At 56.8% G+C, this 6,559-nt stretch overlaps 1 long non-coding RNA gene across 1 annotated transcript; it reads left to right on the forward strand.

Annotated features, from left to right (window-relative positions):
• The first annotated feature begins 1,886 nt into the window (after nucleotides 1-1,886).
• Nucleotides 1,887-5,278, forward strand: LOC137141384 (uncharacterized). Its single transcript, XR_010916611.1, has 3 exons — nucleotides 1,887-1,909; nucleotides 2,013-2,039; nucleotides 5,159-5,278. It is a non-coding gene; the product is annotated as an uncharacterized lncRNA (long non-coding RNA).
• The last annotated feature ends 1,281 nt before the right edge of the window (nucleotides 5,279-6,559 follow it).

The following is a 6,559-nucleotide window of genomic DNA, read 5'->3' on the forward strand; positions in this document are numbered from 1 at the left end:
GGGAAGATGCAAAGGTGGCTAAAATGACATTAGCTCTCGTGTGCCTCTGGCTGCAGGTTCTGAGCACAGAATCTCACTTGGAACTTTAGATCCTGGAGCACAATTTTTTTAATCAGAGGGTCGCACACTCTTTTTCTATAGGCTGCGCCTCATCCCCACATTGGTTAGAAGCCTGTTGATTTTGCTGAAAATCAGAAAAAAGGGTAAACTTGATTTCCACTAAAATCAGACTTTTCCAGTCTTCTTCTTTTCACCAAGATCACTAGGGTTGTGCCCAATGACACCTAGAGCACAAGGCCTGAAAATGTTGGAATTGACCGAATGAAAGTTTTCGAAAGCTATTGCATTACAGCCAGACAGAAACGCTGTTGAGTTGAGTGTACGGACTTGATTTGCTTGGCCAATCATAACAGTGGATTTTCATGAGATCCTTAACTTCAAGGGAATCAGTTTTATCTGGGGATTATTATCTAGATCCAGAAACAGGCCTTTAAATGTATATTCACTAGGGCTCCAATTCAGCAGGGAAGTGAAGCACATGCTGAACTTTCAGCCCAGGAGTCAATCCAGCCCTGTTCAGCAAGTGCTATGTGTGTTGCTGAAGCAGACTCCAAAACAGAAGCTTTTAAGAACACAGGAGTCGCCAGAGCAAACAAGACGAGTCTGTTTAGTCTAGGATCCTGTCTCTGACAGAGGCCCCAGTCTCTGATCCATGACAGTCTTACCTCTCATAATATGGTGACTGAGTTTCCTTATAACCTTGTGCGAGGAACTTTGTCAAAGGCTTTTGAAAGTCCAGAGAAACCGTTGGCTCACCCTCCTTGTCTCTCTAATATTCTGGGACCAACCCAGCTCCACCAACACTGCAAACACATAAACTGTGTCAGTGGTTCTCCTTTGTCCACTATTTTATTGACATGATCAGAGATTTCAGATAGATTTCGGGAGACACCATTTCCCTTTGCAGAAGCTGTTCTGGTTAGACCTTAGCATGGCATGATCATGGAGCTCTGTTACAATCCTGTTTTAGTTCTTGTTTCACCCAGTTCAGCAGGTACTGACAGAGAGCTCACTGGCCTGTAATTCCCAGGATTACCCCTGTCAAATTTTCAAGATGGACATTCCCAGCTCTCTGATTCTCCAGAACAGTAGCTGATTTTAGTGAGATGCACATTCGTATTAGCAGCTCAGCTCTATCGCTCTGACATCATTTCAGATCTCCTGGGCATTTGCCATCGGGCAGGGATCCCTCAGCACTTGGGGACTTTTGGTTCTTTATCTTCCCAGTTTGTTCCAATATCTCCACTTCACACCCCAATCCCAGATCTTTATTTCCTGAACAGAGCAGCTCCAGGGCAGGTCTCTCCCCAGCACCTTCTATGGTGAAAACTGATGCAAGGAAATCAGTTTCTCAGCATTGTCCTTACACTCCCCAATTGCTCCTTTTATCCCCTGCTGATCCAGGGGACCCATCAATTCTCTCACAGGAATCCTGATTCTGATAGACTGAAATTTCTTGGTCTTTCTTTCGTATCCCTGGCTGTTAATTCTTCAAATTAAATTTTACCCTATTAATTCCCATCACACACTTCACCTGCTGCACTGAACGCTCCTTTCTCCTGGCTCACAGGGTTAATATTTGCCATGTGCTGAGGGATCCCTGTTTGGCTCTAACACTCTCTTGCACCTGGCCAAGTGGCCGGACAGGGTTACTGTATTTCTCCCCTTGCTGATGCCTTTGTTGCCCTGGGGGTGCCAGGCTCTGGTTGCTGACGTAGCCTCCAGGCCAGTCTAAGGATTTTAACCTCTCTGCTTTAAGGCCTTTTTGACTCGCTTCCCCTGGTGAGATCATGTGATATTGACGCGTTTCTCTTTGTTTTCTTTTTAGAGAAACTCCAGGCTGAGCTCAGTAAGTTCCATTCCCCCCAGTATCACCTTGTCTGACATTGTCTCCTGCTCAGCCTGTCTGTGTTCAGGGGCGTTCTCACCCCTCTGTCTGTGCTTGGTTGCAGGGTGGAGAATCGCCCAGCTCTACGCAGGTACTGCACATCCCGCTGATATTTTATCCAGGATGAGACCCCTCCTCCCCCTGGGGCTCTCTGCTCCTTTCCCTGCACAAAGCATTTTCCTATGAAATTCAGTAGGCTAGAAGCAGCAATGTCACTGGGGCAGATGGAAAGGGGCAGACGACACCCGGGTTTATTGCAGGGCGGGGACACGCCCCCTGTGGGAAAGGGCTGATTGGTGAGGAAATACTGACCCTGCTGTCAGCTGTCCAGGGCGGTAGCTGGGTTCTGCAGGACGGACATTCTCACCTGTCCATAACTGGCACTGAACTGCCCAGCTCTCTCTTCCCAGGATTTGCATGCTCAGACCGGGCTTTAGTAATTCGTTGCTAGCATAACATGCCCAGACAGGAGCTGTTCTGTGTCTATGGGTTTGGGGCAATGAAGGCCCTGTCCCCATTGCAAGAGCAGACGGGTTTTTATAACCAGCTTGTGACACTCCCCAGACCTAGTTACAGCAAATTGTGCCCACACGGCACCTTTTCTGCCTCACAGCTGTGGCTGAGCTGTGTGTGTGTGTGTGTGTTTGCTCCCAGCATGCTGCCTGGCTGTGTGTGCACCGGTGCATGCTGGGAGAGTCTGGGGCAGCTCCAGGAGGAGTCAGAGAGCCCAAGGGCCATGCACACACATTGCAGCACCACTGGCCCAGGGCTCCCTGCACTCCGGGGTATCTTACCGCACAGAGCTGGGGGCAGGGAGGGCAGGAGAGTCACACAAACACCACTGGGGGGCCTGTTAGTGTTACCACCTCTGAGGTCCAAAAAAACAGGACATCTGCCTGCTCCACATACCCCTCACCCGAGCACTGTCTGCCCAGCCCACCCCGGGGAGCCCCAGCCCCCGCAGGCTCCTGCCCTGGGGCTGCCCCAGGTACCAAGCATGTCAAGCAAGACAGAGCGCCAGATCTACCCTCCCCCCTCCAGCAGTGACCCCCACAGCCAGTTCCTGTGCGGTGGTGAATGGGCCCTGCTAGCCCGGAGCTCCCCATCTCACTCCCAGGCTCCCTCTGCGCCAGCACCGCCACCCTGCAGCTCCCACGTCCCACAGCCCTCGATCACCCAATGGCACAAGACCCTCCCCTCGCCCCCTGGTGTCTGCCCCTTCCCTTGCACCCCTCCCCCCGCCACCTTCCACATCCCCCACCAGCCCCTGACCCTTCACTCCCCACCCCCCATCCCCTGGTGCCAGCCCCTCCCTTCACTCCTCTGAGCCCCTGGGGCCCCTCTCTTCCCTCACCCCATCTGCCCCTGGTGCCTGCCCCTTCTCTTGCCCCACATTGGGCCCCTGCTGTCCCCACACTCCCTTTAACCTCTGGGTCCCACCCTCCCCTCATCCACCCTCTTCCCTCCCTGGTGCCCACCCCCCATTACCCTCTGCCCCCATAAGGCTGCCCTTTGCCACACCCCTCTCCCTGCCCCCCTTGTACTTCCTTGTCCATCATCCCCCCCCCCCATTCTACCCTGCTATCCTTACTTTCTCCCCATTAACAACTGCCCCTTTCCTTGCTCCCCTGGTGCCCCCTGGGGTCTGCCTTTCCCCTCTCTCCCCTCTGCCCCCTTGTGCCTGCCCCTCACCTCACCCCCCCTTGTCACCTTGTCACCTGTGCATTCCCCTGCCCCATCCTTGGCCCCCCTGGTGTGCGTCACTCCCATTGAGATCCCTCTGCCCCGCCTGCCTGCCCCTTCCCTCACCCCCTCTAGTGTCCTGGAGCCAGCCCCAGCTTTCACTGCCCCTCTGCCCCCTCCAGCCTACCCCTCTCCTCCTTCCACGCCCCTTGGAGCCCCCTATTCCTTCACAACTCTCTGCCCCCTGGTGCCCACCACCCTCCCCTATCGGGTTCCAATGCTGATAGCAGAGGATGAGGGAGGATTCCACTGCTGATGGCAGAGGATGCGGGACGGATAAAGCACAACAACCAATATGATTGCAAGCAGAATCGTTTATTTCCTCTTGCTTTCCAGCTTATATACCTTTTTAATCATCTTTGCTTACAATAATCACGCAATTGCTGATTGGCTATTATATGATTTCACCTACTTCACACGGGAACAGCTTACATATTACTGGTAGCTTCTTAGCTCACACAACTATCTTGTTTACGACCTTGAATACTTTCTACTATCTAGTGGATAGCGGCCAAGTCCCGGGAACTCGCCGCCAGTGAGGCGCCTGAGTGAAAGTGGCCACCTTCCAGCTCCCTGTAGGCAGCCTCACTTGACCCGGTGACCAGCACCAGGCCTACTGTAAGTGTCCACTAGGTAGCCATCAGGTCAGGGTACAAATGATACACTCCCACACTCCCCCTCTGCCTCTTGACGTCTGCCCCTTCTCCCGCTCCCTCTAGTCCTCTGGGGCCAGCCCCTCCTTTCACCCCCCCCCTCTGCCTCCCTGGGACTCCTCTTCTGCCTTAGCCCCCCGACACCTGCCCCTCCCATCACCCCACTCTGCCCCCTGGCACCTGCCCCAGCCCTCGCTCTGCCCTACAGTGATCACCCCTGCCCTAGACACCCCCGCTACCCCCGGCTCCTGCCTCACTCTGTGCCCCTGGTGCCTGCCCGTTCCCTCCCCCCTGCTCCTGGCACCTGCCCCACTCCCCCCCACCCCTGGCACCTGCCCCTCCTCTTCACTCCCCTCTGCTCCCTAGAGCCCCCCCTCTCCTCATTCCCCTGCCCCTTGGAGCCCCCCATTGCCTCACCCCCCTCTGTCCCCTAGTGCCCCCCTTCCCTTGCTTCTCTGTGCCCCTGGGATCTGCCCCTCCCTCCACCCTCCTCTGTCCTCCTGGTGCCTGCTCCTTTCCTTCCCCCTGCCCTTGTGCCTGCCCCCCCTCTGCCTCTCCCAGCATCAGTCTGTCCCCTCCCCTGTCCCTGGGCTGCCCTCCCCTCCCCTACCCCTCCCCACACCTTCTCACCCCTCCCCTCCCCCGCTCCTGCTCTCCTTCCCCTCAAGTTCACTCCCAGGGGGAGAGGGGCCCTGACTCCCCTTAACAGGCAACAACCCCCCCCCCCAGCGATTAACGGGGACACAAGTTAATTTCCCTTTGATCCCCATGTCCAGCCCCTGCCCCGGCCCTGACTCTGTGACTCTCTCCCCAGTGGACGTGACTCTGGATCCAGACACGGCAAATCCCTGGCTCGTCCTGTCTGAGGATCGGAAACGTGTGAGAGACGGAGACACACGCCAGGATCTGTCCGACAATCCTGAGAGATTTGTTACTAGTACCTGTGTGCTGGGCACTGAGGGGTTCCTGGGCGGGAGGCGTTACTGGGAGGTGGAGGTGGGAGACAAGACTGACTGGGCTCTGGGGGTTTGTAGGGAATCTGTGAGCAGGAAGGGGACAGTCACACTCTCACCTGGGAATGGATACTGGGCCGTGTGGCTGAGGAATGGGGAATACAAGGCCCGCACCTCCCCCTCGACCCTCCTCCCCGTGAGCGTCAGGCCCAGCCGGGTGGGGATTTTCCTGGACTATGAGGCGGGCGAGGTCTCATTTTACAATGTCACTGACAGGTCCCAGCTCTTCACTTTCACTGACACCTTCTCCGGGACACTTCGCCCTTATTTCTATCCTGGTCTCAGTGCTGGGGGTGAAAACGCGGCTCCCCTGATCATCTGCCCGGTCCCAGCCCAGGCCGGAGGGAATCTCTGTCCCTGACAGCGACACCCGCAGCCGAGACTGTCCCCTCCCAGCGCTGAGCAGCCCCCAGGCCTGTGCCCAGGGGAGGGTCTGAAGGGCATCACCTGCCCCCCGCCACCCACCCGTCAGTTCCCAGCACCAGGCCTGTCACATGTGGGAGGGGAGAGGGGCAGAGAAGGGGGTTAGGAGGAGCCAGTTGCTGGGTGCGTTGGGTGAGGGTGATGCTGAGGGGGAGGGGAGGGGACTGCAGCAGCAGGAAGGGAAGAGCTCTGGGTAATGTAACAAGGGGGGAGGAGGAAGAGCCCCGGCAGAAATGGCACGGGAGAAGGGTGGGGGGGACCCCAGTGAGTGTGACAGGACCAGTGAATGGAGGGAAGGTCCCGGCATTTCCTGCCCTGGGGGCAGGGGTGAGAGCGCCGGGGCCCTAATGTACAGGCCGCTCTGAGCCGCAGCCTCAGCCTGTGGGGGGAGCTGGTCCCAGCGCGATGGGGGGAGGGTGGGGAGTGGGGAGATCTGGGGGAGGGGATTCGGTAGCTGGGCCAGGGGAAGGGGGGTGAGAGCCCAACCCCAGAGATGTGTGAGCGAGGGGCCAGGCTGGGGAATGGAAACCGCTCACAGGAAGAAGCCCAGGAAGCTTTTCCCCCTCCCCATTTGTTTGCAGCACCCCGCTGCAGTGCGACAAATGGCTCCCAGCACAGGCTGATACTGGTAGGGAATACGGACAGACAGCTCGTTTCTTCTGCTGCCCCATCACACGTTGCTGCCCTGTCCCTTTTCTGGTCCCGTGTCCCAGGGGTAGCAGGTGGTGACAGACGGGGATCAGTCACTCCTGTCCGAATTTCTACCCCTGTGAAATCTC

The sequence above is a fragment of the Emydura macquarii genome, unplaced genomic scaffold, assembly GCF_026122565.2.
Source record: "Emydura macquarii macquarii isolate MOO-44397 ecotype Brisbane River unplaced genomic scaffold, CSIRO-AGI_Emac_v2 contig_3051, whole genome shotgun sequence".
NCBI lineage: Eukaryota > Metazoa > Chordata > Testudines > Chelidae > Emydura > Emydura macquarii.